Source organism: Dermacentor silvarum, chromosome 4, assembly GCF_013339745.2.
Source record: "Dermacentor silvarum isolate Dsil-2018 chromosome 4, BIME_Dsil_1.4, whole genome shotgun sequence".
NCBI classification, from domain to species: domain Eukaryota; kingdom Metazoa; phylum Arthropoda; class Arachnida; order Ixodida; family Ixodidae; genus Dermacentor; species Dermacentor silvarum.
Window position 1 is genome coordinate 95560286 of NC_051157.2, and position 19974 is coordinate 95580259.

Genomic DNA, 19974 nt, shown 5'->3' on the forward strand with positions numbered 1-19974 from the left:
GGATTCGTTCGGCTGCTATACGCGAGCCTCAATAAGTTGTTGCGTGTAATCGCTCCGGTCCGAGCTTGTGAATGTATCGAGGAGCTGACGCCGAAAGTTGCCCCACGTGTGGAAGGTCGCTTCCCTGTTCTCGTACCACGTGCGAGCACTCTTTTCGAGCGCGAAATAAGCATGGGTGAGTTTCTGTCGCTCAGTCCAGTGATTGACATCAGCGACGCGCTCGTACTAATCGAGCCAGTCCTCGACATCTTCAAAAGCATCACCATGGAAGGTTGCGGGAACGCGAGGCTGTTCAAGAGTCACCTGGGAAAGGCTCGGCGCCGTCTGAGAAGAAGGAAGAGCGGCCGATGGTGTAGGAACTGCCATGCTGGTGGGAGGCGCAACGGAAGGGAATTCCGGGCTCAGGCCGAGCAGGCGCCGACTGAATCGATGGACTGGAGTCGTGACGAGAGGTGGAGCTTCCGGACTGGATGTACGGGGCCTGATAGGGGATGAACGCATGGGGTTCAAGGCTCCAGCACCTCCACCAGTGCCGCAACGTCAAAAACAGAGGTCGCACAGCCCTGATCAAGAGGGATAGCAGCAGGTCGCCTTTTTAATACAGCGCGCTACTGCGACTTCTTCTTCGCCGCGCCTTGATAGAAACGCCCATGCCTGCTCGTATAGTCCTCCTCTTCATCGGAGTACAGGCGCGGCAATATATATATATATATATATATATATATATATATATATACATACATAATAGATCCTGTAAGGATGATGGGGAAAATTTCCGAAATTATTAGAATTGCATGCGGGATGTCTCAGTAGGGCATCCACATTTGTTCACGGCTTCTTCTTTGCGTTCTTTCTCTCTTCTTTTTTTTTGTTTTGTTTGCTATATGTAGAATACGTAAGTTGATGCAACCACACCATTTCGCACAAAATTCTTCCGCTGATGACCTAACGAACACGCTGTCATGTGACATATTACCATCTTTCCTGCCAATGTGTACTAGAAGGTCGCGACAACAGGCTTACTGTGCTAGCGCGGTAAACAGGACTTGATGAAGCATATCCGTGAGTGTTGTGTTGCATCATGTCTTTTCACACTCGAAAGAAACAAAAAAAAGGGAAGTGCTTACAGCAAAGGGAGCCGTCGAAAGTTCATAAAGTTCACGCGAAGGCAATCGGAAAAAATTACGTATGTCATCGCAGGCATGATAGGGAGCATTCGAGAAGGTGTTGCAGAAATGTAGCCATGATATTAAGGCCATTCGGGAGTGTCCATATAGAATTATTTCAGACAATAGACGGGGAACAAAAATAGAATTGCTCCTATCGCTCACCTGCTGTGAACTATTGTCTGCTAAGGCAGCGGTAAGAGGTGCTCGAAAAACTAGTGTTGCACACACACACACACACACACACACACACACACACACACACACACACACACACACACACACACACACACACACACACGCACACGCACACGCACACGCACAAACACACACACTGTGTGTGTGTGTGCGTGGGTGTGCACGAGTGTGTGTCCGTGTGTGTGTTGTGCGTGCGTGTTTGTGTGTAACGACACACACACACACACGCACACACTGTGTGTGTGTGCGTGGGTGTGCACGAGTGTGTGTCCGTGTGTGTGTTGTGCGTGCGTGTTTGTGTGTACGCGCGAGCGTGCGCGCGCGTGTGTGTGTAGTACAATGCCATCAACAAGGTACATTTTGATAGAAATTGTACGTTATATATATAGTCATGAACTTGCACAATAAGTTATAGGATGTTGGTCACCTAAGCTTTGTGGTGCAAACATGTAAAAGCACCATTGAAACGTTTGGCTGCAAATAACTTCTTATACCTGGCCGAATTTCCGCAATAGTACAATTCAACCAAAAAATGCGAGTGCGAATTATTCCATTGTGCTAGAATAAGAGCGGTGCACAGCTTAGTCCCAGTGTGACGCCAGACAGGAATATGTAACGATTGAAGCAGCTGAAAAACGGAGGTAAACTTATTTTATAAAACACACAAACACTGACATCGTGGACGTAATCTTTAAACCTTCTTGTTCGACATTCCTTCGAAACCTTTAGTAAAGTTTCTGTTTATAACACTTCAGTAAAGTTTTCGTAAACTTTAGTGAAGTTAGTGTTTACCCCGTTAGCAGGGGCAAACGCTATTACGTTGTATAAGCGTTTGTGCTATCTATGCAAATTCCGGCTCCGTGCACAGACTAAGCTGCGCTCACGCTTGAGTGCCCTGTCTTGTGTACGCACCTAGTGATGACTGCTAATGCAGTTAAACCAAGCGGCGGGAGGGTGGAGGGAGAGGGACACACTGTCGTTCTTGAGTAGGAACGTAGTTCGTTAATTTCAACCCACCGAGTCATTGTTGCTCCGCTTTTCGTGTTTCGAATTTAAGATATTGATGTTTGATTTACATACGTAAATCAAACATCATGATGCACCAAGGTAAGGGTGTAACGTTTACACTTCCGACAAATTGTCCTATCTTTTATTTTTATTTTATCTGAATACTGGAGAGTATAGATAAAGGACCTCCTTCAACCACTTCGGGACTTTCACTGATAATTCACAAGCCACAAATTTGATTCCGGACACCTCCCTTGTTGCCCAGTTAATGCAATTCTGTTACACGTGTATTAGGGTAGAAACGGGCAAGGCTAAAGCTTTTGTTTAGATTTAAACTTTGCAATCATTCGTAATGATTAAATACATTTTGTTTCCTTTCGAAGGTTGCTATAATTTATATATTTCTTTAAGTCCAGAACTGCCCAATGAGCCTTGTCAGCTTGCTCCTATGTTTGAAAGAGTGTCATAACTTTTTAACTGCAGCTCCTGGTCAAATTCGCTGTCTCGAAATCAGATCAAGTACAGATTAGAGCACAGACGGTAGCTGAATGCGCTACGACTCGTTTTTCTAAAGGCGGTTATCAAAAATTCATTGAAAGAGCAGTTGTTACAAAGGTGAAAACGGCGGATAGCGTGGGGCCCTGCCTTATGTGCCTATGAAACTGCAGCAGCTGCGTCGTCAGATGCAGCCTAGCACTAAAGCCTGTTCTTGAATGGAATTAGCCTGACGTTATATTCTACTAGGATATTTTTTCATCATCTACAACCCAGAGCGATGCTTGTCGAATTTATTTCGGCTTTTATATGATTGTCTTTTTTATTGCTGCTTAAGAATCCAAAGGCCCGTTACAGGTACGTGGATTCTTTACCAACGCACTAGATCTCTTACCAACGGTGCTAAATTTACTTCAGCGTAAAACGAGAAACTTCAAATTAGGAAGAACTTTTGTTACCGGTATAGCGTATTGTTAAGTAATAGTGGCCAGAAAGATATGTGATTGCCTAGTTGGAGAACGTGCATGTGTGTATTCCAAGAATTAAAAAAAGTACAAATGAACGTAGGGCCCATGCCGGACGTTGCAATTTAGTTTAATTTCTGTATCCTCAAACTACGAGGTGTGCTCAAAAAGAAAGCGAACTAATAAATAGCGCGCCAACCGGCAGAGGGAGCGCGCTGCGGCTACTGGGCGCATGCAGCGGCAGAATTAGAGAACAAACTGCCATCCGCCGCGTTTCGCTCTGACCGTTAGTTGGCGAGCGGCAGCCGCTGAAGTAAGAACAAGAACAAGCTGTTCTTCGGATTGATGCCAAAGCGACAATGAACGAATTGGAAGAACAGCGTGTGTGCGTGTGTGAAGTTCTGCTACAAACTTGGGAAAACTTTCACATAGACATTTCAGTTGCTTAACCAGGCATACGGGAAAACTGTATGAGTCGCACTCGGTGCTATGTGTGGCTCAAGCGTTCCAGCGTTCAAGTCGGTCAAAAGTGAAGGTGATGTTGGTTTAGTTTTTTGACTGCAAAGACATTGTCCATCAGGAATTTGTGACACATGGTCAGGCGGTAAACAAAGAAGTTTACCGGGGAATCCTAGCACGTTTGAGACATTCTGTGCACAGTAAGAGGCCTGAATTGTGGGAAAATCAGGCTTGGATGTTGCATTCTGACAACGCCCTGGCTCATGCGTCGCTCCTTGTTGGCCGCTACTTAGGAAAAGACCACACTCCTGTTGTGCCCCACCCACCATATTCTCCGGACCTAGCCCCAGCAGACTTTTTTCTATTCCCCAGGCTGAAAACCACCTTGAAAGGACGTCGTTTCCGAACCGTAGAGGAGATCCAGGACAATGTGAGAAGAGACCTGCGCGCCATTCCAGAAAGTGCGTTCCAGGAGGCTTTCCAAAAATGGAAGATGGGAAAAGTGCATTGCCAGTAGAGGGGACTATTTTGAAGGGGACAGCACTTAAAATGTTGCACCATAAGCAGTAAAGGTGTTGTAGCAAAAGTTTGGTTTCTTTTTGAACACACCTCGTATATACAGTATATGCGGAAAATACCCAGAGAAACAAGTTACAAAACACATAGAGCAGGAACTAGCCCCTGCCTTTTTTACGAAATATATGCACTAGAACTCGGAACAGTAGCGAAGTGTGAGCCACTTTACACCAATATGTGAACGTTATTGTGGTGGTTCTGACATTTGACAGCTCTATGGCTGTGGTAGCCCGCTGTTGAGGGTACGTTTGCCCGTTTGATTTTAACCAGCTTCTGCCGAATTATGATGCAAGGGGAATCCAATTACGTTAAATTTCATAGTGTAGGCGCACGTTGAAGAAACCCTGAGGGGCCTTGCCAAACTTCGCCACTACGGCATCTCTCATAGTCACTCCGATCAGAACGTTGAACCTTATATATAAGAGCAATTTATAGAACGTGTTGCTGTGATAGTTGGTTCATATCTGCACGCTTAAGAAACGCACAGCTTATACACGACAAAGAAGGCAGCTATATGCATTGACCTGTGCCTACCGTAGTACTTTTCCAGTGACATGCCTTTGCACTTGTCCTGTGCCTCCCTTAGCGCTGGTCCCGTGCCTACTTTCATGCTTTTCCTATGTCTGCCTAAAGGCTTGTTCTGTACCTGCTTTAGTGCTGGTCCTATGCATGCCATGCTGCTCGTTCCGGTCCTACTTTGACGCTTTATCGCGCCTGCTTTGCTGTTGTTCAAAGATATTTGACACTTTTTTAAACAGCACAAACTAAAAACCACTGAGAGAGCACGAAACAAGGACAGGCGCAGTCCTTGATTCACAGAACGCGCCTGTCCTTGTTTCATCCTCTCTCCGTAGTCGTTCATTCGCGCAGTTTAAAAAAGTCACATTATCGCCCGAAAGGTGAAGCATCGATTGCGATAGCAAATTAGTAGACAGCTATACGAAGTAAGGACAGTAGTATTACCGGTCGCATAAAGTTGCAAATGTCCGCTTACTAACCAAATAAACAAGCACGGTGTCATACGCGCACAGGTAAACGTGAACACATGTCGCTCGATGACCGTGGAAACTCGTCAAAACGCTGAAGTGAGAAAGCGCGCCAGCGGCAGCGAGGAAATTGATCTTCGCGCTCGCTCTAGCTTCAACGCGAACTAAACGTCGAAAGCACAACGCATACGAAGCTACCGGCACTCGGCGCATGCACTTTGTGCCCATCGCAGATCGCTTGGAAGATGAGGCCCCGCGAACGCACACTTTGGCCACGTTGCAGGTCGCTTTCAAGATTCGTGCCCGGGCGGCAGCTGCGTCAGCAGCAGCCGCAAGAGCAAAACAACCCCCCCCCACCGTCTCCGTCGCCTCCTCCCCGTGCCTCGCGCGCGAACGAAGACCGCGCGCCTGCGGCTGCCTTCCTCTCTTGCGTGCGCAAGATTAAGCTCCGGTTGCCGGCTCACCCTCGCAAGCTTTCACTCGCACACGCAGCGTACGGCGCGCGGCGACGGTTTTATCGTCATTGGGCGTTATACGGAACCTCACGGCGACGACGATGTGCTTGGAGTGTCCATATAATTGCTATCGCAATAAAATATTGGCTAAGATGCACCATCTCGCCCAACAACACGTTCTTCTAAACTTTCGGACACCTTGAGCAATGTGCCAATCTTACACGGAACCTTGTTCGAATTGTAAGCCAGATGGGTGCCTGACTTCTCTTAAAGAATATACCAATGTGAAAACAGTGTGGCGCTTCATCAAGCGATGGAAATGACGTGTATTATTTTTCATTTTGCATGCCGCGTACTGACGTAGCACTACCGGAGTTACGGACTTACGGGTCATGTGAAACAAAGCAGCCAAGTACACAGGTAATTTTTTTTTCGTTCTTCCCACCTCGGACAATTTTACCGTCTGATCATTTCTGTAAATAAAGTTTATTCCTCCTCCTCTTCCAATGCAAAACTCTCCCAACCATATAAACATTGCGACTATGTCCGAAATCGCTCTGCCTGTGGGCGGTTCACGGTAAATTGTAGTATACGCATACATTATTAGTTTTTTATCGCCAATACCACATTGTCTTGCTTGGCGCTGGGTATATGTGTCCGCTTATGCCCATATTAGCTCGTCCAGCTTTGTTTGGTGTTCCAGTATACGTTTCTTTCGCACCTTACAGATAAATATTTCAATAAGAGTGCACAGACAGGCGTACGGACGGCAAAATCGCAGTGGAACTGCTTCGTTAAAGAGCCCAGCGCATCGACATGAAGTCGTTTGCTAAGCCAGAGGCGTTCAATGCGTGGCTGTACGATCAAAAGTCATTGTTCAGAAGGCAATGCCAAGGTAATTTGCAAGTGCTGAAATCAAAACACGCCGTCACGTCAGCAGTCTCACGGTTTCAATGTGTTGGCACGTAATTTTTTTACATATGGACAAATTTCCCAATGTCCCTAATCAATACGCACAATCCCTACCTCGAGGTAAACTTCGCTGTAGATTTGTCAGCAATGAATCTGCCTCTCATGTGCAACGCTGGCGGGACATCAGTGCAGCTGCCACCACTCGGAGGCGCGGGTGCTGCTCTCATCTCCCGGTGACCTACTTTCGCTCGGTCAAGCTAGGTGCCATTAAGATCCTCTCCACCCATGCGCGCTCCTCGCCAGCCGGTGAGATAAGGGTGCCTGTCATGGTTGGGCCAATGCTAGTCGATTTAAAACCAAACACAAGGGACGTCTCATAAATGAGGAGAGGTTTTGATGAGGCGGTTCAAGAAATGTTGCGGGTCGCCACCAAGAAGTTCTTTTTTTAAACTGCCTTGTTCCCCACCGCTGCTTGCGTAGGCGGTTTTGTAAATTTGTCGTCAGTAGATTGGAATAAAACTCGAATAGAATAGTTTTACGTTATATAACCTTAGTTTTATAACAAAAACTGCGTAATTAACAGCGTGCAGAATATTCATTGTGAAACAGCGGGCCTATTACCTTGACGCGGCTCAACAATAAAAAAATTTCTATGGCCACCATTATATTCTGGCAGGAGTGTGGCTACTCATACTGTTGCATTTTGCATATTATCAGGACGCGATCATTATAATTTCCTCAAGATTGCGGATAATTTGTCGGTGATATCATAAATGTAAAGGTATAGTTCGACAACTTTTTTTTTATATGCGTCCATGAAACTTGGGGCTGCATTCCCCGAAACATCTCTAAACGGGTCCTGAACCACCTCATGAGCTTGGTGAAAAAACACGTCATGCGAATAGCATACGCTGCTGCGAAAATCTACATCAATTTTGCAGTCGTGCGCAACGCGTGGATTTCAGAAGCACAGCGCGAAGTTGCCTTTTTCACAAATACCCTCTTTTCAAGCAGAGGCATTCTCCTCACCCGTTTTGAAGCTGTCCCGAGGCTGCTATGTTTTGTCATTGAGTAGATTTTGATAGAGACTGCTATTTGGCAACATCTGGCATAAGTGAATAAGGGTGTTTAGATTAGTCTACGTCAGTGATATTCATCCTACTGGTATTGTGTGTATTAATCCACGTAGTTAACTAACCAGGCTAAAGTATGGTAATATATGCGTTTGAAATTTCGATAAGAAGTATGCCCTTCCAAAAGAAGCTGACTGTCGCCTTCTCACAGTCGGCCGCGCTTGCACACATAAGAATGAAACTTCGGCCGCACAGCTCATCGGAAGCTGGAGCGGGTGGGATGGAGTTGTAGCCGTCGTGTCGCTACTTTCGCTTAGATTCCAACGCTCAACTCGCCTCGAACCCCCCGAAACTTAAGCCCAGACCAGACCCACGCTACGCCTCGCAGGGTGTGCTCAGTCTTCGCCAGCTTCGCTTCCGGCCGCTCCTTGCAAGACACCTCGGCAGACATCATTTCGTCATTGTATTAGAGATAAGCCTTCGTAATGCATAATTTAGATTTGTATTCTATTTCTGTGGGACAAACCAGCTTTCCATCATGTGGCATGGCCAGACTGAAGCATACGAGCGTGAGCGCGCACTCTCGCCCTGCCATGTATATAGCAAGTTCCCTACAGTTCACTACTATACAGTTAGGGTGGCTACTACGCGCGTAGCTGCGCCTGCTGCCAAAAGTAGATACCGCGCCTGCCACGAAGTGATGCCACGAGCCAGCTCACTGTCCAACTACGCGTACGTCGAGAACTGAGTGTTTTGACTGGTCTCTGCCAGTGACATGGATCAGAGGCGTGTGGCGACGTGAGCCGGCATAAGGGCCTAAATTGTACCAGGACAGTACGCGCACCAGAGCGCACCGCGCACACTAGACCTGCCGTGAGAGACGTCATCTGCTTCTCGAGTTACACAACCTCGAGGTGCGCCACCTCATGGTCGAAGCTCGTTACAGTAGTGATCCCTTCAGTACGAGTCCGGAGTGCAGCATCAATCGCTGTGCATGCTACCGATGTACTCGCACGAGCGACGACTACACGTTTCGTTCAAGCCTTAGAAATCGTGTTGTTGCCGCAGACATAAGTGTGAAAGTAAATGTGCTATTCATGCCACTTGGTAAGAGAAAAAAAAAAGACTCGTGCATCTATCAGTATACACTGCAGCGCAGCAAAGTGATAACCACTGTTACTATACAGCAACAGTGACCTGAAATAAATGTGTGGCCAGCAGCGGCCGTCATTTACCGCCGAAAGAAGGAACATAACATTTATTATAAGAGACATTACGCCGTAGGCGGGATACTGTAACCAGCGCTGTCTCGCTCCTTCGGAACAAAGGACTTTCAGGAGGAATGAGAAACTTAAATGCTGCGTTCGGTAGTATCTACGCTCGTACTGCGTCATTTTGAAAAATTGTTTCGGTAACATATACTTGGGACGCACAATACTAGTCCCAAGGCATTTCTGAGATTTTAAAGAAAGGCGGTTCAGGGCCTCTTCACTCGAATGCCGTCGGTGTTGGCAATGGCAATGGACAACATATTGCAATCGCGGCGATCGCTAGTTGAAAAGGCAGGCGCGAGACTGCAGTCGGCACCGTACAAACAGGAGATTGCGTAAGTCGAGATTTGTTAATGTGGGCTCGGGGCCTTTCTAAAGCTTATATTTGCACAGTTACGAAGAGAAAAAAGAACAAATAAAAGCCAGATGCATTCTTTTTCTTTTTTTTTTTTACTTTCAGTTCGCAAATGCAAGTTGGGCTGCATCCTCAAGTGGATATTTTACGTCAGAAGAACCTATGCAGAACTAATATCTGGTTAATAAGGTCTGTTTGTCCAATATATTTAACTCCCAGGAAGGTACAAGTATATTATGATTCGTGTGGCACTAACTAGTAGCAGAAGTAAAGCCTTGGGGTTCAGGATCCTCAGGGTGGGAGCAACCAAAGCTGATGAAGAGCTCGGGCACCCTGTCGACGTAACATTCACCATACACTTTGTACGACCTTTTCCAGGTTCGCTCAGCTTGTTCTTCGTTTTTGTTCACTTTTCATGTTTATACGTAAAACATTTTTCTGTTCTATTCTTTTAATATCCCCGAGATGGTTAAGAATAATAGTCAAGGTACCCTCAAGTAACACAGTAATGGCTTTTCTAGTCTCCCTCATCACAATATTTTATACTGCAGTGTGCTAAATCCACAAAGGAATGAATATATAAACATGGCGTCATTGCAGCTTTTATATTTAGTCATTATGTCACGATGTGTGTTATATACATCTACCAAATGGGCTTTTACATATTTTATGCCTCCTTTACTAGCGTAATCAACGCACAATTATGTTTGCACCCGCGGAACCCTATCCTATAATTTTTTACACAAAGCCTCCCAAAACAACAACAAGAAAAAAAATTCTTTGCCGCAGTGGTAGGTAGCAATTTACTTTAAGTCTCTCTTAAGCGTGCTGGTATCCACAGTCTGTGCCAAGAATCGCTAAATTTCTGCAATTCTGCATTTTTTTGTTTATATCATAGCATGTATCAGCACAATTCCCGTGAGAATTTCACATATGTCGATGAAGTTCTTTGCAAGAGCAGGCTAGAGAAATTGGCTGCAACAGTAATTCAGCAGCAGCGTTGGTGAGATTCTATCACTTCTATTGAGGCTTCATAATCTTGGCTGGCAATGGTTCTTCCTCAGTCATCTCGTTAGGAACACGACTGAAGCCTTAAAGAAGAGTGTGCGTGAATTTACAGATGTAACGGTGAAGAGGACAAGAAGTTATGCGCCCTTACGCTGTCCCATTTTCCATTCAGAAAACAATAATTAGAGAGAATAATTGTTTAAAAGTGGTCGTGGAAAGTATATCGCAACACTCAAGCACCGCCACAGCAACAGATGAAAATCTCCATTCCACAACCACGTTACACTGAGTGAAGAGCAATACAGAGAGCCCCCACGCAGCAGTGTTAGCTGACTCATGCTGCCGTATTCTGGCCCTAAGTTTCGAGCAACTTCCACCAAAGTGTTTTAAAATCAGGCAGTTTGTGTATCAGCAAAAAACAATTCAAAAATGGAAGATATTTGTGTAACTGTGCTTAGTTAGCCATTTCACGGTAAATGTGTGATTGTTCATCCGCCGCTATCTACTGCAATAATAGCAGCTTTTCTGCTTATATATTGCGATAAAATTTAGAGCGCGACTTCTTTTCGAGTAAAATGTGCGAAAAATATCATTTATATCTTTAAGCACCAATGTTAAAAAGGAGGCTGAGTTACGTGCTCGTTCAGTCTGGAATGGAGATTATTAGTAAACAGAAAACACACCATTAAACGACCGTCGCATGTACAGAGCGCTGAATTTACCCTTGTGTTTTCAGATGATGATGACATGTGGTGTTTAATGGCGCAAAGGCCAGGTCCTTCCAAAGAGCGCTATTCGTTTTTTCACGAGTGTAACACTGTTTGGTTTGTATACATCGGAAGGCGACGGACGAAATATTCCGAATAAAATAGATATTGCAATATGCAGGTTGCACCTTGTTTTGTATATATTTTACAGACATGCAGCTTTTACTGGAATCTATTGGCTACTCGTCTAACCAAAAACCGTTCCTCTTTTTTAAATCGTGCTGCGTGATAGCTGGGACACCCTGTATAATCAACATTTACATGTTCCAGAGTATGTTCAAACACAGTAAGGAAGGTCAGCATAACCTTTGGTGTTCATCGTTACGTTTTTATTAGGAACAAAAACAAGATAAGCCTGACTGCGTGCCTGGACGTCAGAACTAAAAAAAAATGGAAAGCGTTTTGCATATAAAAGTAAATTGAGCTGTGAAGCCTGTTATGTGCCGCGTGGTTCAAGTGAATAAATCGCACACTATTCTTTTTTTTTACTATCTATCAAAGGCATTAGTGCTTGTAAGCTTTAAAGGGAACAGCAGTGAAGTTGTCCAACAGTGAATTCTCTTGAGTGGAAAAAAAAACGAAATATCAACAGAAAAAGAACACAAACAGCACACAGCACTGTGTTAGTCTCGTGTTTCGCTGTTTTTAATTCAAGATAAACTCAAAACTATATGTCGCCTTTTCGGACTCTTCTATAAAGCTTCATAGTGGACCGCGTTTTAGCCAGACATCGGCGTCCCTGCACATGATTTGCATTTCAAAGGAAAACTTGCGAATAGTAACTTTGCGATCCCAGACAGACTACCAGAGCTGCCTTCGTAGTTAAGAATTTACGTCACTTTGATGTTATCTCTTGTCGTTGTGTGCAATTTGTTGTAACGACTGCGTGTTAGTCTAGAATACATATACAATGCAAAAGATAATGAACGAGGTAACAGCTGGTGGCGGCGCAGCAGATCATTAACAATTCCGTAGACTTCTTAAAATTCCACTTCCCATGCAAGTCTAAATTTGATATTGTAACCAAGCTTAAGTCCTGAGCGCTGGCTAAGAAGGCTTAAGCGTGGACGTGCGATTAAGCCGCTGTAAGAGAACCAACGACCTGCACATCCTGGGATTAAATTTATAGTGACCTTAATGACACGTGACACGTTCCATGGTACTGCTCTTTCACATCGAGGCATCGTGAATATGGAAAACATGATAAATATTCGAGAACAGCAGGTTTATGGCAATTGAGAACGGGCACACGAAGGCTTCCAGACCTCCAGTGATGCAATACACGGAAAAGCGTCTACACTCTTCCTCATCAAAGTGCAGTGGTGCGGGACGCACCTAAACCACTCAGGAGGGATTGAACCCAGCCCCGTTATATGAGATATGATTATGCAGCCGTGTGACGAACAGCAGATGCGCGCATCAAGTGAAAGCAAAGATGTGAAAGGCGGTCAGCTTTTCCAATACGGATGACAGTGTCCTGCGGCGTAGGAAACTGGGCCACAGTAACATTTCACGCTTCAAATAAGTCTACGTGATTTTTTCTATATGACATTTTGCTAAGCTAGATAACGTATCGCAGGTAATAATTCACACTGCCCTAACAGTGTCTGAAAGTAAACACGCACAACAGAAAATGAATAGTAGCGTTGTCATGCTTAACGTTAAATACCTTAACAAATGCTCTTATGGTTGCAAAACATCGCAGACGAACTGTGCAAGGGGAACTTTTTTGGTTACAGCTACAGCCATTTATACTTTCTTATGACTTCAGTTTGGCGCGAACGAAAAGTTCCATGCAGTAACCTCGCGAACTTTATTCGTAGCTACAATCGCAGCGTTTGCCCATGTTCATCCCTATGTTAGTCAGTGAAATTTTAAAGCGTTTCCTTTATGCAATACCATATTTTCGCCAATGTTAACCTAGTATTTTCAAACAGCGCTCTTATTTAAAGAGATAATACTTCATAAAGATGGTGTTCTAGAGTAAACAATATATTCCAGATTCAAACGCTGAAATATCCATCTGCAAAATACGCTACGCGAAGACATCGAATGATGCTAATGACTTAAAATAATGTCGTAAATGTAGTCTCTGGTGCACGTGTACCTTTACTCGTAAATACTCAAACTTAATGAGTAACCTTGTTACAGCGGCAGTCTTCAAATAACTATTTCAATAAAGGCCCCTAAGCATGACCATTGTTTAGTCGCTCTTTTCTTTTGTCATGTTGCACCAGTCATGATACCAACTATCGTTAGCGGTGACATCAACATCCTTTCACTCGTAATAATACTTCTCTAAAAGAGCGTTTCACTTTAGCGGAGATGAAAAATGTCTACGGATTTGCGCTGAAAGCTGTAGAAGTACTTAATAAAGTGCAGTACAATGGGCGTTCAAAAGGATATTAAGAGAGCGCTACACCTACCTCACGTGACGCTTGGTCGGCATCATAGGTATTTTCGCTTGAGAATACGACGTCTTTGTCATTGCAGAAGTTGCACTCATTACAAGTGGGAGGCATTATGTCAAGAAACAACACTAGTACGCAGCTGCAAAAGTAATCGAGGCTTTCCGGTTCAGGTAGAGTCCATAATGCTATTGTACCACCTTCCCGCGTTTCAATATACGCGGTAGCACGCATTCTTCAGTCACACACCACTGGCATGGTGAGAGGAAGACAACAAATTTATTCTAATAACGCTCCTGGTCCTAAACTATTGAGCTGAGAGTGTCATAGCATACCCGGACGCGCACAGCACTTTGCGGACGTGCTGAGCAAGGTTCCAGGGGAGAAGAGAGATAAGCGTTCACGGAAGCAGGTCACCTTACAGATAGATGGGATGTAGTGCATGGGGGAATTGCGTTAAGTGTACTGGCCCCGGTCTCTATGGCAGTTAGGCATTCCCAGGGGGTATTGCGTGAAAGACTGCAAGTTCGCGCAGTGAGTGCAGGTAGGTGAATCTGATGGCCAGGTAAAGTGGCGGATTGTGAGCGGGGATTCAAGGAGTGCTTCCGTGCATGCCTGATTATAAAGACCTCTTAGCGGGTCACTGCGAGAAATTGCCTGAAAAAAGCCGGGAGTGACTCTCTGCGTGCGAAATCTTTCAAGTAACGTTACCGCACGCTTTCTCAAGCAAAGACGGAAGACCTTCCATGAGTGCAATCACGAGAATAAAGTATAAAAACGGGCTGGCTGATCATACATACTAATGCGATTACAGCGCAGAATGAAACGAAACACGAATAACAACAACAGAAATGTGCACTTGTGCCTCTCCTTATTTTTCGTGCTACTTTACACTCTTTAATTGCTGCCGGTGTGTGCTCAAGCCGTGTCGCAAGACACCAGATCTGAGGTATTCGTTCTCAAAGTGTGCGGTGACATACATTGGCCTTCTCCTTTCATTTACGTGTAATAATGCATAAAACAGCGTTTTTTTTAAACGTAAGTGGAACAAGCAAGCATTTTTAGTGCAAGTTTACAAATTCCTATCTCGAAACAGGTGTGTACGTGAGTCCGTATCTAAATTGAATGAAGTCCAAGTGGATAGGCCTTTTAAACTCACCATCGTTAATTGGTAATTTGCAATGGTGTCGTATAAAGGAATTAGTTAAAACTTTTATTACTGAGCTTTCTGCTAACAAACCTATTACCGCGTTCGATCTTTTCTGCAAGTAATATGCGTATCTTATAGCAATTCTATCCATTGGTGCTATATGTGCTAAAGTAGGCAGATAGAACAAATGGTGTTCTAGTGGTAGGTGTTGCTGGGCTTGACGGTTTTTAATGAACAGTTTTCGGCCATTAAACGTATGGCTCTTTATCGCGAAATGGCAACAGAAAGCTACATAAAATTTGAGAATTGTCTACTAATGCGTAAGCATTGCTTGGTTAGGCTGCGACTTTGTTTTCGCTTAGTTTTGCTTACTTGCTTTCCCTAGCTTATGCGCGCCTACCCATGGCCTTTCCGGTGGTAAAGAATGCTTAGGCTTTTGTAGACAGTGGTCAGATTTTCTCGCCGCATCGGCCCCTCCAATGCAATCGTACCAATTGAGCCGGAACGCCGGGCAAGAGAGCGCCTCGACGGAAAAGAGCGACTGAAAGGGAACACCAGCTGCCGCAGTAGCGCAGTAGCGCGTGAGGCGTGACGTGAGGGGAGAGTGCATCGCCGCGAAGCCATGTCGCTGTCGTTATCGCAAGCATTTGTTATGCGTGCGTTCCTTGTCTACGCAAGCTCTCGGCTGCGTTCTGGCTGCGCCTTGGTAAGGCCCAATGAAAACGCGCCAAGAAAACGCGTCTCAGCGCACTCGCTTGCCCGCGAGGTGTTCGTAACTCCAAGGATGCTCAGCAGCGTTCAATTGGACATTGAGCCACCCCCAAATCGCAAGTTGGCCCACCCCCACATTTAGGTTGGCCAACCTCCAAATTTCAATTTCGTCCACCTCGAGATTTCAACTTGGCCCATCATCAAATTTAAGTAGTCCTGCCCCCAAACTTCAAGTTGGCCCACCCCTAAATTCAACTTGCATCACCACGACATTTCAAGTTGGCCCATGTCCAAGTTTCCAGTTGGCTCACCCCAAATTTAGGTTGGTTCGCCCCAAATTTTAAGTTGGCCCACCCGCAAATTTGACTAGGCCCCCCCCCCCCCGGTTTCAAGTTGGTCCACCTCAAAATTTAAGTTAATCCAACCGTAAATTTCAATTTGACCCACCGCCAAATACCAGTTTGCCCATGTCCAAATTTCAAGTGGATCCAACCCCAAATTTCAAGTTCACTTACCCCCAAATTTCCATTAGCCCACCCCCTACTATAGGCTTCCCAAAGCATTTTCTAAGGAGCCCCAAATATCTCAATGGGTATTCTTTTTCCATTTTTTGCTTGAAATTGTTCCCTATCAAGCTACCAATCATCTACATTTAGCCATTCATAACAGTTGAATATGTTAACTTTGCAAATTACGCATTTTTGTGCAGATTTTCGCGTGACAGGGCTGGAGAGTTCACCAGAGAATACTTACGCATTAAAGAGAGAAGGAGGCAAGGCAAGCACTCGTTCATGTTCGTCTACTATGGCGCCATCCATCTCTGCTGGGCGAAAGATAATGACTAGTGTGTCGAGAAGCAAACACTACGCTTCACAAGGACCAGTAATATCAGCCATAGTGAGCCGCCTTATGTTTTCTATGTACATTTACCTAAGCGAGGAGTAGTGGACATCACCCGTAATGTCAACCTCTCCTATACACATTAAAAATTCTATCAGATATGAACCACTAAAACATTATTTATCAAAAAAAGTGTCTTCAACATCGCGCATAGTGAAATCCGAATTTTCATTCATGTAGATATTTCAGGGTCTCTTTTTGGTGCACGTTCTTTCTCACACAAACGTTTTTTCATTCACTTCTCAGCTATACGGATGGAAGTACTTTAGCTATTCTTATTGTACCAGGCACAAGGATGCTACAAGCTTGTTGGCCACCTTTCACACCACCGCGTGTACAACAACGAGAAGCATTCCAGACCTTTTGTTAAGAAATGAGCCAGTAAAAAGACAAGTTTGTTTCAGTAAGTTTACTTTAATTCTAAGATTCCGCAAAAAATTGTGAAACTATTTAGATGTACTTGATACGTGTTTCAATCGCCGACTTTGTATACTACAAAAAGAAAAAAAAAACATAGTCACCAGCGCACAGCCTTCGAGTAAGGGCATTTTCGTGCCAGCATCACGCTTACTACGCAAATCATTCAAGCCACAATGAAGCAACTTCACCAGTAAATTTTGCTGTCTGCATTATTAATATGTCCCTGTTGTATGATTGGGTTCGATGTGCTACAAGAATGAGCGAGAGGAAAGATCTCGTACATGCAGTCGTCAGTCAGTGTGATTACCTATTATTTTGTCGGCATGTCGAAACGAGGCTGCATCTGTAGTGAACGGTGATCTTTGTCCTCCCCCCGCCGAATCCCCTTAAGAGCTGAATGTAAGACTTGCCAGTTTCACCCAAACGTGAAGCACTGAAAGCGATAACAAGAGACAGAGAGCGAGAGAAGGGAGGAAGGAAAGGAAGGGGGTTAACCAGACGTAGCCCAGTTTTCTACACTCTAAAAAACTAGGGAGAGTATCGCAGGAGTGAAGGGGCCGATTTACTCTCCAAGGCATTGTTTTACTCTCGCAAAATGTCGGGGAGAGTAAAATGCATTGTTCAGTCTATCCGCATCGAGAGAGTGAAATGTTATTTCTACTCCGCCCATCTGAGAGAGAGTAGAATGCCCGTTCCACTCTCGCGGCAACAGAGAGCAAAACGTAACATATACTGCTGCTTAAATTGCATGAGGCTGGTCAGGAACATGGCGATGTATCGCTCAAGCAGGCAGAGCAAAGAGCGCATCGTTTTCTTGTAAGAGAAGAGGCATCCAGCGCGCAAACTGGTGCGGAGATCAGCGCACTACTTTTTGTTTCGGAGCCGCCCTACCGCGCGCCCGCACAACATCGCGGAACAGCACAGCGCCGCAGAAAGGCGATCCGTTCAACGGGCAGGCCCGGGCAGGCGGCGCGCGCCAAGGCCATCCAAGAAAACGTGTGTCAACCACGTTTCACCGCCGCGAAAAGAGGACAGTCGTTCATCGTTCGTTGGATTGAACAACAAATACTCCACGGTAAGTGATTTCTAACTTACGTGGCACATTCTGCGTATATGACATGCTATCGCCAGGCAGTGATTGCGAAGTTAAGCCTGTTAAGCCGCCGCGATTGCCAACGGACTAGGTATGCGTGCTGCGTCATTCCGTGAAAAAGCCAGTCGTCACGATGACTGCATGTGATTTTATGACTTGCCGCAATCCGTAAGAGCTTTCAAAATCGCAAACCTCGGTGAAGCACGGCGTGTTCAATAGTAAGTGAGGCGCGGCGTCGCATAAAATGGTTTCTTCACCAGCCCATGATTCCGTGCCAATGCCGAGCGTGCTTAGCGTGTGTTTTATGTGTTTGAACTTATTCAGTTTCGCAGTCTACGGTTTGCGGAGCGCTGTTTAACTAAGGAGTTACATAACAAAACGCGTCAGCTTGTTGGCGGCATGCTTTCGTTATATTGAGGCGCGCGCTTGACAGTGTGTTTCGCCCATGGGTAATCTGCGGCCAGTGAAGTTACGCGCAGCGCTAGCGCCAGTTAGCAAGTTGCCGCAGGCATACAGCTGCACGCTGCGTGAGGTCAGTTTGGCGCGAATGTTAAACTGCCTGAATACTCATTGGAAATTGTTGTTTTCGGCTGAATTAATAAGACACCTTTTTTGCCAATGTATGAAATTGGTGTGAATTTATGTCTGATTTTGTGTCTCGTGTTGCGGTTTCCGAGCACGGTGGGTGTGTGAACAGGCGCGTTGTGTATGGACTCGGTGACTGGTCAAGCGGCGAGTTATGCACTGGAATCGAATACTATGGCTACTGTTGTAGGATTACATTGGCAGGGACGTTCTATATTATTGCTATTGGCTCGGTCTCCACGTTTAATGTTTTCGATATGCCTGTGCATTTCCTAGTATGGGTTGGCACTTAAAAATATGTCGTATGAACGGCTAAATCAACCTTCCTCTGTGGGATCCAAGCGTAAGCTGTGCATTTTGCTATTGCAGGGCAGATTCAAATGTATTTACCATCTTGTTATTTTTCGTGGAGAAATGAAGTATCAAAGTAAAATGTTACCTTGCAGTTTACCAGTCGTTTGTCATGTGCAAACTATAAGTTGGTCTAATAACTAATAACGTTGGTCTAACTGAAGCTTTTACATGCCTTCAAGAACGTAAAATGCTAGATTTCAAACTGCAGCAAGAGTAGAGTCCGTCAAAAATGAACCCCACTGCGTACCTCATAAATAAGTTAATGCTTTTAGAAAGCTCAGATGCAGGCCACGGTGAATTGTTTCTTGTCATTCTTGAAATGTGGGTAAGCTTGCCATAACAGGCCTTGCTACCCCTTTTTATAATCACACCAAGTAATATCTATTGACTAGATGACCATATTGCCATGCCTACTGCAAATATGATCCTCAAATTATGGCTTGAGCAGTGTCATAACAAGAGGGGGGGGGCACAGTGGGCACGTGCCTCGGATGTGTCACAGGCGGTGTTTGTGACACATCTGAATTCGTCATACAGCTTTGGACTCTGCTTTTCGGTAGGTTACATAAAAACTGCATGCTTCACTGTTCAGTTAAATGACTGCAGATTTGAGCACTTCATATCGTAATCAACTTCCAAGTGCAGCATAAGCAGAGCTTACAGAATTCGGTCTCATAAGTTTGACGGGTTTCTTTAAAGGTGCTTTACCTCCTTTTCATGTCATGTCTCGTCATTCTTCTAGCACCAAATTTGCGTTATTCTTGGCCACTTGTGTATGCCGAGTGTAGTCTTTATACGTTTCTTAACTCCACTAGCTATGTCCCTTTGCTGTGGCGGCTGATTTCTTTTCTTTTAGATAAGCCAAGAGCCCAAACTCTCTTCAGGAACTATATTTGTTCATAACGTCAGAAATGAGATGCAGGACAATACCACCACTGCTCTCTCCCCTAGAGGAGGGGATGCGTTTACGACGAGTGAGCAAACAATAACCAAATTTATTTTTCAGAATTTTTGTAATACTGGTGCTGGACTGAGGCCTACAAGGAAACGACCTTTTTATTTGCAGTCAGACAATATGGCAACTCAAAAACCCAACAACTCTTCAGTCGTCGCCCCCCTCCGTCCCCGAGTCGGCCGTTTCTTGTCGTTGGGAGTTCAAT

The 19974-nt window shown here is 45.0% G+C and overlaps 1 protein-coding gene across 1 annotated transcript in view; it reads right to left on the reverse strand.

Moving 5' to 3' along the window:
• The window catches only part of LOC125944739 (cytochrome P450 2J2-like), a 287966-nt gene that overhangs the window by 165928 nt on the left and 102064 nt on the right, over positions 1–19974 (reverse strand). The window lies entirely within an intron of this gene.